Source organism: Pan paniscus, chromosome 8, assembly GCF_029289425.2.
Source record: "Pan paniscus chromosome 8, NHGRI_mPanPan1-v2.0_pri, whole genome shotgun sequence".
NCBI classification, from domain to species: domain Eukaryota; kingdom Metazoa; phylum Chordata; class Mammalia; order Primates; family Hominidae; genus Pan; species Pan paniscus.
In genome coordinates, this window is record NC_073257.2 from 8,308,561 (window position 1) to 8,332,944 (window position 24,384).

Consider the following 24,384-nt stretch of genomic DNA (forward strand, 5'->3'; position numbering starts at 1 on the left):
TCTACACCGCTATCTCTATAAACATGGAAATATCTGCACTGCCATCTGTAAAAACATGGAAATACCTATACAGCCATCTGTATAAACATGGAAATATCTACAATGCCATGTGTATACACATGTAAATATCTACACAGCCATCTGTATAAACATGTAAATATCTTCACTGCTATCTCTATAAACATGGAAATATCTACACCGCTATCTGTATAAACATGGAAATATCTATATCGGTATCTGTATAAACATGGAAATATCTACACTGTGATCTGTATAACCATGGAAATATCTTCACCACGATCTGTATAAACATGGATATATCTACACCGCTATCTGTATAAACATGGTAATATCTACACCATCATCTATATAAACATGGAAATATCTACACCGCCATCTGTATAAACACGGAAATATCAACACTGCTATCTCTATAAACATGGAAATATCTACACCGCCATCTCTATAAACATGAAAATATCTACACTGCCATCTCCATAAACATGGAACTAACTTCTCCGTCATCTGTATAAACATGGAAACATCTACACCGCCATCTTTGTGAATAAGGAAATATCAAGAATGCCGTCTGTATAAAGATATAAATATCTGCACAGCGAGCTGTATAAACATGGAAATATCTACATCGCTATCTGTATAAACGTGGAAATACCAACACCGCTATCGGTATAAACATGGAAATATCTACTACGCCATCTATACAAACATGGAAATATCTACACCGCTATGTCTATAAACATGGAAATACCTACACCGCCATCTGTATAAACATGGAAATACCTATACAATCATCTGTGTAAACATGGAAATATCTACACCACCATCTGTAGAAACGTGGAAATATCCACAATGCCATCTGTATACACATGGAAATACCTACACAGCAATCTGTGTATAGATGGAAACATCAACACCGCCATCTGTAAAAACATGGAAATATCTACACTGCTATCTCTGTAAACATGGAAATATCTACACCGCCATCTCTATAAACATGAAAATATCTACACTGCCATCTCCATAAACATGGAATTAACTTCTCCGCCATCTGTATAAACATGGAAACATCTACACCGCCATCTTTGTGAATAAGGAATTATCTACAATGCAATCTGTATAAAGATATAAATACCTGCACCGTGAGCTGTATAAACATGGAAATATCTACATCGCTATCTGTATAAACGTGGAAATACGAACACCGCTTTCGGTATAAACATAGAAGTATCTACAACGCCATCTATATAAACATGGAAATATCTACACCGCTATGTCTATAAACATGGAAATAACTACACCGCTATCTCTATAAACATTGAAATATCTACACCGCTATCTGTATAGACATGGAAATATCTACACCGCGATCTTTATAAACATGGAAATATTTACACCGTGATCTGTATAAACATGGAAATATCTACACAGCTATCTCTATAAACATGGAATTATCTCCACCGCCATCTGTATAAACATGGAAATACCTAGAAAGTCATCTGTATAAACTTGGAAATGTCTACAAAGCCATCTGTATAAACATGGAAATATCCACACAGCCATCTGTATATACATGGAAATATCTACGCCGCTATCTGTATAAACATGGAAATAACTACACCGCTATTTGTATAAACAAGGAAATATCTACACCGTGACTTGTATAAACATGGAAATATTTACACCGCTATCTGTATAAACATGGATATTTCTACACCGTTATCTGTATAAATATGCAAATATCTACTCTGCTATCTCTATAAACATGGATATATCTACACCGCCATCTGTATAAACATGGAAATACCTATATAGTCATCTGTGTAAACATGGAAATATCTACACCACCATCTGTATAAACATGGAAATATCTACAATGCCATATGTATACACATGGAAATACCTACACGGCAATCTGTGTATAGATGGAAACATCAACACCGCCATCTGTACAAACTTGGAAAAATCTATTCTGCTATCTCTATAAACATGGAAATAGCTACACTGCGGTCTGTATAAACATGGAAATATCTACACCGGTATCTGTATAAACATGGAAATATCTACACCACGATCTGTGTAAACATGGAAATATGTACACCGCTATCTGTATAAACATGGAAATATCTGCACCGCTATCTCCATAGACATGGAAATATCTACAAAGCCATCTGTATAAACATGGAAATACCTACACAGTCATTAGTAGAAACATTTAAATATCTACACTGCCATCTCTATAAACATAGAATTATGTACACAGCCCTCTGTATAAATATGGAAATATCTTTATAGGCATATGTACAAACATGGAAATATCTGCACCGCTATCTGTATAAACATGGAAATACCTACACCGCTGTATCTATAAACATGGAAATATGTACACCACTATGTGTATAAACATGGAAATATCTCCACTGCTCTCTGTATAAACATGGAAATATGTCCACCGTTATCTGTATAAACACGGAAATATCTACAGCGCCATCCCTATAAACATTGAAATATCTACACTGCCATCTTTAAAAACATGTTAATATCTACACAGTCATCTGAATAAACATGGAAATATCTACACCACCATCTGTATAACCATGGAATTACCTACAATACCATCTGTATAGACATGGAAATATCTACACAGACATCTGTATAAATATGGAAATATCTACACCGTCATCTCTATAAACATGGAAATATCTACACTGTCATCTGTAGAAAGATGGAAATATCTACACCGCTATCTCTAGAAACATGGAAATATCTACACCGCTATCTCTATAAACATGGAAATACCTAGAAAGTCATCTGTATAAACATGGAAATATCTACACAGCCATCTGTATAATCATGGAAATATCTACACAGCCATCTGTATATACATGGAAATATCTACACTGCTATCTGTATAAACATGGGAATAACTACACCTCTATTTGTATAAACAAGCAAATATCAACACCGTGATCTGTATAAACATGGAAATATCTACACCGCCATCTCTATAAACGTGGAAATATCTACACCCCTATCTGTATAAACATGGAAATATCCACACCGCTATCTCTATAAACATGGAAAAATCAACACCACTATCTGTATAAACATGGAAATATCTACACCGCGATCTGTATAAACATGGAAATATCTACACCGCAATCTGTATAAACATGGAAATATCTTCACCACGATCTGTATAAACATGGAAATATGTACACCGCTATCTGTATAAACATGCTAATACTTGCTATGTTATCTGTAAAAACATGGAAATAACTACAACGCCATCTGCATAAACATGCAAATATGTACACAGCCATCTGTATATACATGGAAATATCTACACCGCCACCTATATAAACATGGAAATAACTACACCGCTCTCTGTATAAACATGGAAATATCTACACCGCCATCTACATATCCATGGAAACATCTGTGCCACCGTCTGTATAAACATGGAAATATTCTACACGTTCATCTGTGTATAGACGGAAATATCAACACCGCCATCTGTACAAACATGGAAATATCTGCACCGCTATCTGTATAAACATGGAAATATCTACACCGCGGTCTGTATAAACATGGAAATATCTACACCGCTATCTGTATAAACATGGAAATATCTACACTGCTATCTCAATAAACATGGAAATATCTACACTGCGGTCTGTATAAACATGGAAATATCTACACCGTGATCTGTATAAACATGGAAATATTTAAACCGCTATCTGTGTAAACATGGAAATTTCTACACAATTATCTGTATAAATATGGAAATGTCTACACCGCTATCTCTATAAACATGGAAATATCTACACCGCCATCAGTACAAACATGGAAATACCTATACAGTCATCTGTGTAAACATGGAAATATCTACACCACCATCTGTATAAACATGGAAATATCTACAATGTCATCTGTATACACATGGAAATACCTACAAATTCATCTGTATAAACTTGGAAATATCTACAGCGCCATCTCTATAAACATTGACAAATCTAAACTGCCATCTGTAAAAACATGGAAATATCTTCACAGTCATCAGAAGAAACATGGAAATATCTACACCACCATCTGTATAAACATGGAAATACCTACGATACCATCTGTATACACATGGAAATATCTACACAGACATCTGTATAAAGATGGAAATATCTACACGGCCATCTGTATAAACATGGAATTATCTAAACTGCCATCTGTACAAAGATGGAAATATCTACACCGCTATGTCTATAAATATGGAAATATCTACACCGCCATCTCTATAAACATGAAAATATCTACACTGCCATCTCCATAAAGATGGAAGTATCTACTCCGCCATGTGTATAAACACGGAAATATCTACACCACCATCTGTGTAAACATGGAAATATCTACGCCGCCATCTGTATAAACATGGTAATACCTACACCACCATCTATATAAACATGGAAATATCTACACCGCCATCTGTATAAACATGGAAATATCTACAATGTCATCTGTAGAAAGATGGAAATATCTACACCGGAATCTGTGTAAACATGGAAATATCTACAACAATATCTGTAAAAACATGGAAATATCTACACCGCTATCTGCGTAAACATGCAAATATCTACACCGCGATCTGTATAAACATGGAAATATCTACACCGCGATCGGTATAAACATGGAAATATCTACACAGCTATCTGTATAAACATGGAAATATCTACACCGCTATGTGTATTCACGTGGAAATATCTCCATTGCTATCTGTATATACATGGACATATCAACACCGCAATATGTATAAACATGAAAATATCTACACCGCTATCTCTATAAACATGGAAATATCTGCACTGCCATCTGTAAAAACATGGAAATACCTATACAGTCATCTGTATAAACATTGAAATATTTACAATGCCATCTATATACACATGGAAATATCTACACAGCCATCTGTATAAACATGTAAATATCTACACTGCTATCTCTATAAACATGGAAATATCTACACCGCCATCTCTATAAACTTGAAAATATCTACACTGCCATCTCCATTAACAGGGAACTAACTACTCCGCCATCTGTATAAACATGGAAACATCTACACCGCCATCTGTATAAACATTGATATATTTACAATGCCATCTGTATACACATGGAAATATCTACACAGCCATCTGTATAAACATGTAAATATCTACACCGCTACCTGTATAAATATGGAAATGTCTACACTGCTAACTCTATAAACATGGAAATATCTACACCACTTGAACTATACACATGGAAATATCTACACCGCAATCTCTGTAAACATGGAAATATCTACACCGCCATCTATGTTAACATGAAAACATCTACACTGCCATATTCAGAAACATGGCTGTATCTACACCGCTATCTCTATAAACATGGAAATATCTACACCGACATCTATATTAACATGGAAATATCTGCACAGCCATCTGTGTAAACCTGGAAATATCTACACTGTCATCTATATAAACATGGAAATATCTACAGAGGACTCTGTATAAACATGGAAATATCGGCACAGCAATCAGTATAAACATGGAAATATCTACACCGCTATCTGTATAAACATGCTAATAACTACACCGCTATCTGTATAAATGTGGAATTATTTGCACCGCTATCCCTATAAACATGGTAATATCAACACCGCGATCTGTATAAAGATGGAAATATCTACACCATGATCTGTATAAACATGGAAATATCTACACCGTGATCTGTATAAACATGGAAATATCCACACCGTAATCTGTATAAACATGGAAATATCTACACCGCCATCTCTATAAACATGGAAATATCTACACCCCTATCTGTATAAACATGGAAATATCCACACAGCTATCTGTATAAACATGGAAAAATCAACACCGCTATCTCTATGAACATGGAAATATCTACACCGCCAACTCTATAAACATGGAAATATCTACACCGCGATCTGTATAAACATGGAAATATCTCCACTGCTATCTCTATAAACATCGAAATATCTACACCGCCATCTGTATAAACATGGAAATACTTAAAAAGATATCTGTATAAACATGCAAATATTTACACCGCCATCTGTATAAACATGGAAATATCTACACAGCCATGTGTATATACATGGAAATATCTACACCCATATCTATATAAACATGGAAAAATCTGCACCGCTATCTGTATAAACATGGAAATATCTCCACTGCTATTTGTATAAACATCGAAATATCTACACCGCCATCTGTATAAAGATGGAAATACTTAGAAAGTTATCTGTATAAACATGGAAATATCTACACCGCCATCTGTATAAACATGGAAATATCTACACAGCTATGTATACATACATGGAAATAACTACACCGCTATCTATATAAACATGGAAATATCTATACCGCTATCTCCATCAACATGGAAATATACACACCGCCATCTCTTTAAACATGGAGGTATCTACAACGCCATCTAAATAAACAAGAATATATCTACACTGCCATCTACATAAACATGGAAATATCTACACTGCCATGTGTAGAAAGATGGAAATATCTACGCCGCAATCTGTGTAAACATCGAAATACATACACCAATATCTGTAAAAACATGGAAATTTCTCTACCGTTATCTGTATAAATATGGAAATATCTACACTGCTATCTGTATAAATATGGAAATATCTACACCGCTATCTATATAAACATGGAAATATCTACACCGCGATCTGTATAAACATGAAAATATCTACACCGCGATCTGTATAAACATGGAAATATCTTCACCACAATCTGTAAAAACATGGAAATATCTACACCGCTACCTGTATAAACATGGTAATATCTACATCACCATCTATATAAAGATGGAAATATCTACACCGACATCTGTACAAACATGGAAATATCTACAATGCCGTCTGTAGAAAGATGGAAATATCTACACCGCAATCTGTGTAAACTTGGAAATATCTACACCGCTATCTGTAAAAACATGGAAATACCTACACCGCTATTTGTATAAACAAGGAAATATCTACACCGTGATCTGTATAAACATGGAAATATCTACACCGCTATCTGTATAAACATGGAAATATCTACACCGTTATCTGTATAAACATGGAAATATCTACACCGCCATCTGTATAAACATGGAAATATCTGCACCGCTATCTGTATAAACATGGAAATATCTACACAGCTATCTCTATAAACATGGAAATATCTACACCGCCATCTGTATAAACATGGAAATACCTACAAAGTCATCTGTATAAACATGGAGACATCTACACAGCCATCTTATAAACATGGAAATATCTACACAGCCATCTGTATTTACAAGGAAATATCTACACCGCTATGTGTATAAACATGGAAATAACTACACCGCTATTTGTATAAACAAGGAAATACCTACACCGTGATCTGTATAAACATGGAAATATCTACACCGCTATTTGAATAATCAAGGAAATATCTACACCGCTATCTGTATAACCATGGAAATAACTACACCGCTATTTGTATAAACAAGGAGATATCTACACTGGGATCTGTATAAACATGGAAATAACTACACCGCTATTTGTATAAACAAGGAAATGTCTACACCGCAATCTGTTTAAACATGGAAATATATACACAGACATCTGTTTATACACGGAAATATCTACACCGCTATCTGTATAAACTTGCTAATAACTACACCGCTATCTTTATAAGTTTGGAAATATTTGCACCGCTATCCCTATAAACATGGTAATATCAACACAGCGGTCTGTATAAACATGGAAATATCTACACCATGATCTGTATGAACATGGAAACATCTACACCGTGATCTGTATAATCATGGAAATATCTACACCGACATCTCTATAAACATGGAATTATCTACACCCCTATCTGTATAAATATGGAAAATCCACACCGCTATCTCTATAAACATGGAAAAATCAACACCGCTATCTCTATGAACATGGAAATATCTACACCGCCATCTCTATAAAAATGGAAATATCTACACCGCGATCAGTATAAACATGGAAATATCTACACCTCTGTCTGTATTGACATGGAAACATCTGCACTGCTGTCTCTATAAACATCGAAATATCTACACCGCCATCTCTATAAACATGGAAATACTTACAAAGTTATCTGTATAAACATGGAAATATCTACACCGCCATCTCTATAAACTTGGAAATATATACACAGCCATGTGTATATACATGGAAACATCTACACCGCTATCTATATAAACATGGAAATAACTACACCGCTTTCTGTATAAACATGGAAATATTTACACCATGGTCTGTATAAACATGGAAATATCTACATCGCTATCTGTATAAACATGGAAATATCTACACCGCTATCTCTATAAACATGGAAATATCTACACCGTGATCTGTATAAACATGGAAATATTTACACGGCTATCTGTATAAACATGGAAATATCTACACCGTTATCTGCATAAATATGGAAATATCTACACCACTATCTCTATAAACATGGAAATATCTACACCACCATCTATATAAACATGGAAATATCTACACTGCTGTCTCTATAAACATGGATATAACTACAAAGCTATCTTTATAAACATGGAAATACCTACATCGCCATCTGTATAAACTTGGAAATAACTACAAAGTCATCTGTATAAACATGGAAATATCTACAAAGCCCTCTGTATAAATATGGAAATATCTGCATAGGCATCTGTATAAACATGGAAATATCTGCACCGCTATCTGTATAAACATGGAAATACCAACACCGCTGTCTCCATAAACATGGAAATATGTACACCGCTATGTGTATAAACATGCAAATGTCTCCACTGCTGTCTGTAGAAACATGGAAATATCTACACTGCGATCTGTATAAACATGGAAATATCTACAGCGCTATCTCTATAAACATGGAAATATCTACACAGCTATCTCTATAAACATGGAAATACCTACACCGCCATCTGTATAAACATGGAAATACCTACAAAGTGATCTGTATAAACATGGAAATATCTACACAGCCATCTGTAGAAAAATGGAAATAACTACACCGTGATCTGAATAAACATGGAAATATCTACACCGTCATCTCTATAAACATGGAAATATCTACACCCCTATCTGTATAAACATGGAAATATCCACACAGCTATCTCTATAAACATGGAAAAATCAACACCTCAATCTCTATGAACTTGGAAATATTTACACCGCCATCTCTATAAACATGGAAATATCTACACCGCTATCTATATAAACATGGAAATAACTACACCGCTATCTGTATAAACATGGAAATATCTCCACTGCTATCTCTATAAACATAGAAATATCTACACCGCCATCTGTATAAACATGGAAATACTTACAAAGTTATCTGTAAAAACATGGAAATATCTACACCGCCATCTGTATAAACATGGAAATATCTACAGAGACATGTGTACATACATGGAAATATTTACACTGCTCTCTATATAAACATGGAAATAAGTACATCGCAATCTGTATATACATGGAAATATCTACACCACCATCCACATATCCATAGAAATATCTGCGCCACCATCTGTATAAACATGGAAATATCTACAATGTCATCTGTGTATAGATGGAAATAACAACACCGCCATCTGTAGAAACATGGGAATATCTGCACCACTATCCTTATAAACATGGAAATATCCTCACCACGATCTGTATAAACATGGAAATATCTACACCGCTATCTGTATAAACATGGTAATATCTACACCACCATCTATATAAACATGGAAATATCTACACCGCCATCTGTATAAACATGGAAATATCTACAATGCCATCTGTAGAAAGATTGAAATATCTACACCGCAATCTGTGTAAACATGGAAATATCTACACCGATATCTGTAAAAACATGGAAATATCTACACCCCTATCAGTATAAACTTGGAAATATCCACACCGCTATCTCTATAAACATGGAAAAATCAACACCGCTATCTCTACGAACATGCAACTATCTACACCGCCATCTCTATAAACATGGAAATATCTACACCACGATTAGTATAAACATGGAAATATCTACACCGCTATCTGTATAAACATGGAAATATCTCCAGTGCTATCTCTATAAACATCGAAATATCTACACCGCCATCTGTATAAACGTGGAAATACTTACAAAGTTAACTGTATAAACAAGGAAACATCTTCACCGCCATCTGTGTGAATAAGGACATATCTACAATGCCATCTGTATAAAGATATAAATATCTGCACCGCGAGCTGTATAAACATGGAAATATCTACATCTCTATCTGTATAAACGTGGAAATACCAACACCGCTATGGGTATAAACTTGGAAATATCTACAACGCCATCTATATAAACATGGAAATATCTACACCGCTATGTCTATAAACATGGAAATACCTACACCGCTATCTCTATAAACATGGAAATATCTACACCGCTCTGTATAAACATGAAAAAATCTACACCGCTATCAGTATACACATGGAAATATCTACACCGCGATCTGTATACACATGGAAATATCTACACCGCGATCTGTAAAAACGTGGAAATATCTTCACCACGATCTGTATAAACTTGCAAATATCTAGACCGCTATCTCTATAAACATGGTAATATCTACACCACTATCTATATAAACATGGAAATATCTACACAACCATCTGTAAAAACATGGAAATATCTACAATGCCATCTGTAGAAAGATGGAAATATCTACACCGCAATCTGTGTAAACATTGAAATATCTACACCGATATCTGTAAAAACATGGAAATATCTACACCGCTATCTGTATAAACATGGAAATATCTACACCGCGATGTGTATAAACATGGAAATATCTACACCGCGACCTGTATAAACATGGAAATATCTGCACCGCTATCTGTATAAACATGGAAATATCTACACAGCTATCTCTATAAACATCGAAATATCTACACCGCAATCTGCATAAACATGGAAATACTTACAAAGTTATCTGTATAAACATGGAAATATCTACACCGCCATCTGTATAAACATGGAAATATCTTCACAGCCATGTGTATATACATGGAAATATCTACACGGCCATCTGTGTATAGATGGAAATATCAACACCGCCGTCTGTGGAAACATGGAAATATCTACACCGCTATCTCTATAAACATGGAAATATCTGCACTGCCATCTGTAAACATGGAAATACGTATACAGCCATCTGTATAAACATGGAAATATCTACAATGCCATCTGTATACACATGGAAATATCTACACAGCCATGTGTATAAACATGTAAATATCTACACTGCTATCTCTATAAACATGGAAATATCTACACCGCCATCTCTATAAACATGAAAATATCTACACTGCCATCTCCATAAACATGGAACTAACTACCCTGCCATCTGTATAAACATGGAAAGATCTACGCAGCCATCTGTGTGAATAAGGAAATATCTACAATGCCATCTGTATAAAGATATGAATATCTGCACCGTGAGCTGTATAAACATGGAAATATCTACATCGCTATATGTATAAACGTGGATATACCAACACCGCTGTCGGTATAAACATGGAAATATCTACAACGACATCTATATAAACATGGAAATATCTACACCGCTATGACTATAAATATATAAATACCTACACCGCTATCTCTATAAACATGGAAATATCTACAACGCTATCTGTATAAACATGGAAATATCTACACCGCTATCTGTATAAACATGGAAATATGTACATCGCAATCTGTATAAACATGGAAATATCTACACCACGATCTGTATAAACATGGACATATCTTCACCACCATCTCTATAAACATGGAAATATCTACACCGCTATCTGTATAAACATGGCAATATCTACACCACCATCTATATAAACATGGAAATATCTACGCCAACATCTGTATAAACATGGAAATATCTACAATGCCATCTACAGAAAGATGGATATATCTACACCGCAATCTGTGTAAACATGGAAATAACTACACCGATATCTGTAAAAACATGTAAATATCTACATCGCTATCTCTATAAACATGGAAATATCTACACGGCGATCTGTATAAACATCTAAACATCTACACCACGATCTGTATAAACATGGAAATATCAACACCGCAATCTGTATAAACATGGAAATATCTACAAAGCTATCACTATAAACATGGAAAATCTACACCGCCATCTTTATAAACATGCAAATACCTACAAAGTCATCTGTATAAATATGGAAATATCTACACAGCCATCTGTATAAACATGGAAATATCTACATGGCCATCTGTATATACATGGAAATATCTACACCGCTATCTGTATAAACCTGGAAATAACTACACCGCTATTAGTATAAACATGGAAATATCAACACCGCAATCTGTATAAACATGGAAATATCTACAAAGCTATCACTATAAACATGGAAAATCTACACCGCCATCTTTATAAACATGCAAATACTTACAAAGTCATCTGTATAAATATGGAAATATCTACACAGCCATCTGTATAAACATGGAAATATCTACATGGCCATATGTATATACATGGAAATATCTACACCGCTATCTCTATAAACATGGAAATATCTACACTCCTATCTGTATAAGCATGGAAATATCCACACCGCTGTCTCTTTAAACATGGAAAAATCAACACCGCTATGTCTATGAACATGGAATTATCTACACCGCCATCTCTATAAACATGGAAATATCTACACCACGATCAGAATAAACATGGAAATATCTACACCGCTATCTGTATAAAAATGGAAATATCTCCAATGCTATCTCTATAAACATGGAAATATCTACACCGCCATCTGTATAAACCTGGAAATACTTACAAAGTTATCTGTATAAACATGGAAATATCTACACCGCCATCTGTATAAACATGGAAATATCTACACAGCCCTGTGTATATACATGGAAATATTTACACCGCCATCTGTATAAACATGGAAATATCTACACAGCCCTGTGTATATACATGGAAATAACTACACCGCTATCTATATAAACATGGAAATAACTACCCCGCAATCTGTATAAACATAGAAATATCTACACTGCCATCTACATATCCATGGAAATATCTGCGCCACCATCTGTATAAACATGGAAATATCTACATGGTCATCTGTGTATAGATGGAAAAATCAACACCGCCATCTGTGCAAACATGGAAATATCTGCACACCTATTTGTATAAACATGGAAATATCTACACCGCGGTCTGTATAAACATGGAAATATCTACACCACTATCTGTATAAACATGGAAATATCTACACCGCTATCTGTATAAACATGGAAATATCTCCACTGCTATCTCTATACACATGGAAATATCTACACCGCCATCTGTATAAACATGGAAATTCTTACAAAGTTATCTGTATAAACATGGAAATATCTACACCGCCATCTGTATAAAGATGGAAATATCTACACAGCCATGTGTATAAACATTTAAATATCTACACTGCTATCTCTATAAACATAGAAATATCTACACCGCCATCTCTATAAACATGAAAATATCTACACTGCCATCTCCATAAACATGGAACTAACTACTCCGCCATCTGTATAAACATGGAAACATCTACATCGCCATCTGTGTGATCAAGGAAATATCTACAATGCCATCTTTATAAAGATATAAATATCTGCACCGTGAGCTGCATAAACATGGAAATATCTACATCGCTATCTGTATAAACGTGGAAATACCAACACCGCTATCGGTATAAACATGGTAATATCTACAACGCCATCTGTATAAACATGGAAATATCTACACCGCTATGTCTATAAACATGGAAATACCTACACTGCTATCTCCATAAACATGGAAATAACTACACCGCTATCTGTATAAACATGGAAATATCTTCATCACTATCTGTATAAACATGGAAATATCTACACCGCGATCTGTACAAACATGGAAATATCTACACCGCGATCTGTGTAAACATGGAAATATCTACACCACGCTCTGTATATACATGGAAATACCTACACCGCTATCTGTATAAACATGGTAATATCTACACCAGCATGTATATAAACACGGAAATATCTACACCGCCATCTGTGTAAACATGGAAATATCTACAATGCCATCTTTAGAAAGATGGAAATATCCATACGGCAATCAGTGTAAACATGGAAATATCTTCACCGATATCTGTAAAAACATGGAAATATCTACACCGCTATCTATATTAACATGGAAATATCTACACCGCGATCTGTATAAAGATGGAAATATCTACACCGCGGTCTTTATAAACATGGAAATATCTACACAGCTATCTGTATAAACATGGAAATATCTACACAGCTATGTCTATAAACATGGAAATATCTACACCGTGATCTGTAAACATGGAAATATTTACACCGCTATGTGTATAAACATGGAAATTTCTACACCGTTATCTGTGTAAAGATGGAAATATCTACACCGCTATCTGTTTAAACATGGAAATATCTACACCGCTATCTGTATAAACATGGAAATATCTACACAGCTATCTCTATAAACATGGAAATATCTAAACCACCATCTGTATAAACATGGAAAAACCTACAAAGTCATCTGTGTGAACATGGAAATATCTACACCACCATCTGTATAAACATGGAAATATTTTCAATGCCATCTGTATACAAATGGAAATTACCACACGGCAATCGGTGTATAGATGGAAACATCAACACCGCCATCTGTACAAACATGGAAATATCTACACTGCTATCTCTATAAACATGGAAATATCTACACTTCGGTCTGTATAAACATGGAAATATCTACACCGGTATCTGTTTAAACATGGAAATATCTACAGCGCCATCTCTATAAACATTGAAATATCTACACTGCCATCTGTAAAAACATGGAAATATCTACACAGTCATCTGAATAAACATGGAAATATCTGAAGCACCATATGTATAAACATGGAAGTATCTACAATACCATCTGTATACACATGGAAATATCTACACAGACATCTGTATAAATATGGAAATATCTACACTGCCATCTGTATAAACATGGAAATATCTACACTGCCATCTGTAGAAAGATGGAAATATCTACACCGCTATCTCTATAAATATGGAAATATCTACACCGCCATCTCTATAACCATGAAAATATTTCCACTGCCATCTCCATAAAGATGGAAGTACCTACGCCGCCATGTGTATAAACACGGAAATAGCTACACCACCATCTGTGTAAACATGGAAATATCTACACCGCTATCTGTATAAACATGGAAATATCTACACCGCCATCAGCATGTCCATGGAAATATCTACGCCGCCATCTGTACAAACATGGAAATATCTACACGGCCATCTCTGTATAGATGGAAATATCAACACCTCCATCTCTACAAACATATAAATATCTACACCGCTATCTCTATAAACATGGAAATATCTGCACTGCCACCTGTAAAAACATGGAAGTAACTTTACAGTCATCTGCATAAACATGGAAATATCTACAATGCCATCTGTATACACATGGAAATATCTAAACAGCCATCTGTATAAACATGTAAATATCTACACTGCTATCTCTATAAACATGGAAATGTCTACACCGCCAACTCTATAAACATGAAAATATCTACACTGCCATGTCCATAAACATGGAACTAACTACTCCGCCATCTGTATGAACATGGAAACATCTACACCGCCATCTGGGTGAACAAGGAACTGTCTACAATGCCGTCTGTAGAAAGATGGAAATATCTACACGGCAATCTGTGTAAACATGGAAATATCTACACCGATATCTGTAAAAACATGGAAATATCTACACCGCTATCTATATAAACATGGAAATATCTACACCGCGATCTGTATAAACATGGAAATATCTACACCGCGGTCTTTATAAACATGGAAATATCTGCACAGCTATCTGCATAAACATGGAAATTTCTACAGAGCTATCTCTATAAACATGGAAATATCTACACCGTGATCTGTAAACATGGAAATATTTACACCGCTATCTGTATAAACATGGAAATTTCTACACCGTTATCTGTGTAAATATGGAAATATCTACACCGCTATCTGTTTAAACATGGAAATATCTCCACCGCTATCTGTATAAACATGGAAATATCTACACAGCTATCTCTATAAACATGGAAATATCTACACCGCCATCTGTATAAACATGGAATAACCTACAAAGTCATCTGTGTAAACATGGAAATATCTACACCACCATCTGTATAAACATGGAAATATCTTCAATGCCATCTGTATACAAATGGAAATACCCACACGGCAATCGGTGTATAGATGGAAACATCAACACCGCCATCTGTACAAACATGGAAATATCTACACTGCTATCTCTATAAACATGGAAATATCTACACTGCGGTCTGTATAAACATGGAAATATCTACACCGGTATCTGTTTAAACATGGAAATATCTACAGCGCCATCTCTATAAACATTGAAATATCTACACTGCCATCTGTAAAAACATGGAAATATCTACTCAGTCATCTGAATAAACATGGAAATATCTAAAGCACCATATGTATAAACATGGAAGTATCTACAATACCATCTGTATACACATGGAAATATCTGCACAGACATCTGTATAAATATGGAAATATCTACACGGCCATCTGTATAAACATGGAAATATCTACACTGCCATCTGTAGAAAGATGGAAATATCTACACCGCTATCTCTATAAATATGGAAATATCTACACCGCCATCTCTATAAACATGAAAATATTTGCACTGCCATCTCCATAAAGATGGAAGTATCTACTCCGCCATGTGTATAAACACGGAAATATCTACACCGCCATCTGTATAAACATGGAAATATCTACAATGCCATCTTTAGAAAGATGGAAATATCTACACGGCAATCAGTGTAAACATGGAAATATCTTCACCGATATCTGTAAAAACATGGAAATATCTACACCGCTATCTATATAAACATGGAAATATCTACACCGCGATCTGTATAATGATGGAAATATCTACACCGCGGTCTTTATAAACATGGAAATATTTACACAGCTATCTGTATAAACATGGAAATATCTACACAGCTATGTCTATAAACATGGAAATATCTACACCGTGATCTGTAAACATGGAAATATTTACACCGCTATCTGTATAAACATGGAAATTTCTACACCGTTATCTGTGTAAAGATGGAAATATCTACACCGCTATCTGTTTAAACATGGAAATATCTACACCGCTATCTGTATAAACATGGAAATATCTACACAGCTATCTCTATAAAAATGGAAATATCTACACCGCCATCTGTATAAACATGGAATAACCTAAAAAGTCATCTGTGTAAACATGGAAATATGTACACCACCATCTGTATAAACATGGAAATATCTTCAATGCCATCTGTATACAAATGGAAATACCCACACGGCAATCGGTGTATAGATGGAAACATCAACACCGCCATCTGAACAAACATGGAAATATCTACACTGCTATCTCTATAAACATGGAAATATCTGCACTGCCATCTGTAAAAACATGGAAATACCTTTACAGTCATCTGTATAAACATGGAAATATCTAAAATGCCATCTGTATACACGTGGAAATATCTACACAGCCATCTGTATAAACATGTAAATATCTACACTGTTATATCTATAAACGTGGAAATATCTACACCGCCATCTCTATAAACATGAAAATATCTACACTGCCATCTGCATAAACATGGAACTAACTACTCCGCCATCTGTATAAACATGGAAACATCTACACCGCCATCTGGGTGAACAAGGAAATATCTACAATGCCATCTTTATAAAGATATAAATATCTGCACTGCGAGCTGCATAAACAAGGAAATATCTACATCGCAATCTGTATAAACGTGGAAATAGCAACACTGCTATCGGTATAAACATGGAAATATCTACAACGCCATCTATATAAACATGGAAATATCTACACCGCTATGTCTATAAACATGGAAATACCTACACCGCAATCTCTATAAACATGGAAATAACTACACCGCTATCTGTATAAACTTGGAAATATCTACATCGCTATCTGTATAAACATGGAAATATCTACACCGCGATCTGTACAAACATGGAAATACCTACACCGTGATCTGTATAAACATGGAAACATCTTCACCACGATCGGTATATACATGGAAATATCTACACCGCTATCTGTATAAACATGGTAATATCTACACCGCGATCTGTATAAACATGGAAATATCTACACCGCGATCTGTATAAACATGGAAATATCTACACAGCCATGTGTATATACATGGAAATACCTACACTGCTATCTCTATAAACATCGAAATATCTACACCGCCATCTGTATAAACATGGAAATAACTACAAAGTCATTTGTATAAACATGGAAATATCTACACAGCCATCTGTATAAACATGGAAATATCTACACAGCCATCTGCATATACATGGAAATATCTACACCGCTATCTGTATAAACATGGAAATAACTAAACCGTTATTTTTATACACAAGCCAATATCTACACCGTGACCTGCATAAACATGGAAATATCTACACCGCCATCTCTATAAACATGGAAATATCTACACCCCTATCTGTATAAACATGGTAATATCCACACCGCTATCTATATAAACATGGAAAAATCAACACCGCTATCTCTATGAACATGGAAATATCTGCACTGCCATCTCTATAAACATGGAAATATCTACACCACGATCAGTATAAACAAGGAAATATCTACACCGCTATCTCTATAAACATGGAAATATCTACACCGCCATCTGTATAAACATGGAAATATCTACAATGCCATCTGTATACACATGGAAATACCTACACGGCAATCTGTGTATAGATGGAAACATCAAAACCGCCATCTGTAAAAACATGGAAATATATACACTGCTATCTCTATAAACATGGAAATATCTACACTGCGGTCTGTATAAACATGGAAATATCTGCACCGGTATCTGTTTAAACATGGAAATATCTACAGCGACATCTCTATAAACATTGAAATATCTACACTGCCATCTGTAAAAACATGGAAATAACTACACAGTCATCTGAATAAACATGGAAATACCTACACCACCATATGTATAAACATGGAAGTACCTACAATACCATCTGTATACACATGGAAATATCTACACAGACATCTGTATAAACATGGAAATATCTACACCGCCATCTCTATAAACATGGAAATATCTACACCCCTATCTGTATAAACATGGAAATATCCACACCGCTATCTATATAAACATGGAAAAATCAACAACGCTATCTCTATGAACATGGAAATATCTGCACCGCCATCTCTATAAACATGGAAATATCTACACCACGATCAGTATAAACAAGGAAATATCTACACCGCTATCTGTATAAACATGGAATATCTCCACTGCTATCTCTGTAAACATCGAAATATTTACACCGCCATCTGTATAAACATGGAAATACTTACAAAGTTATCTGTATAAACATGCAAATATCTACACCGCCATCTGTATAAACGTGGAAATATCTACACAGCCATGTGTATATACATGGAATTATCTACAACGCTATCTATATAAACATGGAAATAACTGCAACGCTATCTGTATAAACATGGAAATATCTACACGGTCATCTGTGTATAGATGGAAATATCAACACCGCCATCTGTACAAACATGGAAATATGTGCACCGCTATCAGTATAACCATGGAAATATCTACACCGCGGTCTGTACAAACTTGGAAATATCTACACCACTATCTGTATAAACGTGGAAATATCTACACGGCTATCTCTATAAATATGGAAATATCTACACCGTGATCTGTATAAACCTGGAAATATTTACAATGCCATCTGTATACACATGGAAATAACTACACGGCAATCTGTGTATAGATGGAAACATCAACACCGCCATCTGTACAAACATGAAAATATTTACACTGCTATCTCTATAAACATGGAAATATCTACACAGACATCTGTATAAATATGGAAATATCTACACGGCCTTCAGTAAAAAGATGGAAATATGTACACCGCTTTCTCTATAAATATGGAAATATCTACACCGCCATCTCTATAAACATGAAAATATCCTCACTGCCATCTCCATAAAGATGGAATTATCTACTCCGCCATGTGTATAAACACGGAAATATCTACACCACCATCTGTGTAAACATGGAAATATCTACACCGCTATCTGTATAAACATGGAAATATCTACACCGCCATCTGCAAGTCCATGGAAATATCTACGCCGACATCTGTATAAACATGGAAATATCTACACGGCCATCTGTGTATAGATGGAAATATCAACACCGCCATCTGTACAAACATGGAAATATCTACACCGCTATCTCTATAAACATGGAAATATATGCACTGCCATCTGTAAAAACATGGAAATACCTATACAGTCATCTGTATAAACATGGAAATATCTAAAATGCCATCTGTATAAACATGGTAATATCTACACAGCCATCTGTATAAACATGTAAATATCTACACTGCTATCTCTATAAACATAGAAATATCTACACCGCCATCTCTATAAACATGAAAATATCTACACTGCCATCTCCATAAACATGGAACTAACTACTCCGCCATCTGTATAAACATGGAAACATCTACATCGCCATGTGTGTGAACAAGGAAATATCTACAATGCCATCTTTATAAAGATATAAATATCTGCACCGTGAGCTGCATAAACATGGAAATATCTACATGGCTATCTGTATAAACGTGGAAATACCAATACCGCTATCGGTATAAACATGGTAATATCTACAACGCCATCTATATAAACATGGAAATATCTACACCACTATGTCTATAAACATGGAAATACCTACACCGCTATCTCTATAAACATGGAAATAACTACACCGCTATCTGTATAAACATGGAAATATCTTCATCGCTATCTGTATAAACATGGAAATATCAACACCGCGATCTGTACAAACATGGAAATATCTACACCACGATCCGTATAAACATGGAAATATCTTCACCACGATCTGTATATACATGGAAATATCTACACCGCTATCTGTATAAACATGGTAATATCTACAACACCATCTATATAAACACGGAAATATCTACACCGCCATCTATATAAACATGGAAATATCTACAATGCCATCTGTAGAAAGATGGAAATATCTACACGGCAATCTGTGCAAACATGGAACTATCTACACCGATATCTGTAAAAACATGGAAATATCTACACCGCTATCTATATAAACATGGAAATATCTACACCGCGATCTGTATAAACATGGAAATATCTTCACCGCAATCTTTATAAACATGGAAATATCTACACAGCTATCTGTATAAACATGGAAATATCTACACAGCTATCTCTATATACATGGAAATATCTACACCGCCATCTGTATAAACATGGAAATATCTACAAAGCCATCTGCATATACATGGAAATATCTACACCGCTATCTGTATAAACATGGAAATAACTAAACCGTTATTTTTATACACAAGCAAATATCTACACCGTGATCTGTATAAACATGGAAATATCTACACCGCCATCTCAATAAACATGGAAATATCTACACCCCTATGTGTATAAACATGGAAATATCCACACCGCTATCTATATAAACATGGAAAAATCAACACCGATATCTCTATGAACATGGAAATATCTGCACCGCCATCTCTATAAACATGGAAATATCTACAACACGATCAGTATAAACAAGGAAATATCTACACCGCTATCTCTATAAACATGGAAATATCAACACCGCCATCTGTATAAACATGGAAATATCTACAATGCCATCTGTATACACATGGAAATACCTACACGGCAATCTGTGTATAGATGAAAGCATCAAAACCGCCATCTGTAAAAACATGGAAATATCTACACCGCTATCTCTATAAACATGGAAATATCTACACTGCGGTCTGTATAAACATGGAAATATCTGCACCGGTATCTGTTTAAACATGGAAATATCTACAGCGACATCTCTATAAACATTGAAATATCTACACTGCCATCTGTAAAAACATGGAAATAACTACACAGTCATCTGAATAAACATGGAAATATCTACACCACCATATGTATAAACATGGAAGTACCTACAATACCATCTGTATACACATGGAAATATCTACACAGACATCTGTATAAATATGGAAATATCTACACTGCCATCTGTAGAAAGATGGAAATATCTACACCGCTATCTCTATAAATATGGAAATATCTACACCGCCATCTCTATAAACATGAAAATATCTACACTGCCATCTCCATAAAGATGGAAGTATCTACTACGCCATGTGTATAAACACGGAAATCTCTACACCACCATCTGTGTAAACATGGAAATATCTACACCGCTATCTGTATAAACATGGAAATATCTGCACCGCCATCTGCATGTCCATGGAAATATCTACACCGCCATCTGTATAAACATGGAAATATCTGCACGGCCTTCTGTGTATAGATGGAAATATCAACACCGCCATCTGTACAAACATGGAAATATCTACACCGCTATCTCTATAAACATGGAAATATCTACACTGCTATCTGTAAAAACATGGAAATACCTATACAGTCATCTGTATAAACATGGAAATGTCTAAAATGCCATCTGTATACACATGGAAATATCTACACAGCCATCTGTATAAACATGTAAATATCAACACTGCTATCTCTATAAGCATAGAAATATCTACACCGCCATCTCTATAAACATGAAAATATCTACACTGCCATCTCCATAAACATGGAACTAACTACTCCGCCATCTGTATAAACATGGAAACATCTACATCGCCATCTGTGTGAACAAGGAAATATCTTCAATGCCATCTTTATAAAGATATAAATATCTGCACCGTGAGCTGCATAAACATGGAAATATCTACAACGCTATCTGTATAAACGTGGAAATACCAACACCGCTACCGGTATAAACATGGTAATATCTACAACGCCATCTATATAAACATGGAAATATCTACACCACTATGTCTATAAACATGGAAATACCTACACCACTATCTCTATAAACATGGAAATAACTACACCGCTATCTGTATAAACATGGAAATATCTTCATCGCTATCTGTATAAACATGGAAATATCTACACCGTGATTTGTACAAACTTGGAAATATCTACACCACGATCTGTATAAACATGGAAATATCTTCACCACGATCTGTATATACATGGAAATATCTACACCGCTATCTGTATAAACATGGTAATATCTACACCACCATCTATATAAACACGGAAATATCTACACCGCCATGTATATAAACATGGAAATATCTACAATGCCTTCTGTAGAAAGATGGAAATATCTACACGGCAATCTGTGTAAACATGGAAATATCTACACCAATATCTGTAAAAACATGGAAATATCTACACCGCTATCTATATAAACATGGAAATATCTACACCGCGATCTGTATAAACATGGAAATATCTACACCGCGATCTTTATAAACATGGAAATATCTACACAGCTATCTGTATAAACATGGAAATATTTACACAGCTATCTCCATAAACATGGAAATATCTACACCGCCATCTGTATAAACATGGAAATAACTACAAAGTCATTTGTATAAACATGGAAATATCTACACAGCCATCTGTATAAACATGGAAATATCTACACAGCCATCTGCATATACATGGAAATATCTACACCGCTATCTGTATAAACATGGAAATAACTAAACCGTTATTTTTATACACAAGCCAATATCTACACCGTGACCTGTATAAACATGGAAATATCTACAACGCCATCTCTATAAACATGGAAATATCTACACCCCTATCTGTATAAACATGGTAATATCCACACCGCTATCTATATAAACATGGAAAAATCAACACCGCTATCTCTATGAACATGGAAATATCTGCACTGCCATCTCTATGAACATGGAAATATCTACACCACGATCAGTATAAACAAGGAAATATCTACACCGCTATCTCTATAAACATGGAAATATCTACACCGCCATCTGTATAAACATGGAAATATCTACAATGCCATCTGTAGAAAGATGGAAATATCTACAGCACAATCTGTGTAAACATGGAAATATCTACACCGCTATC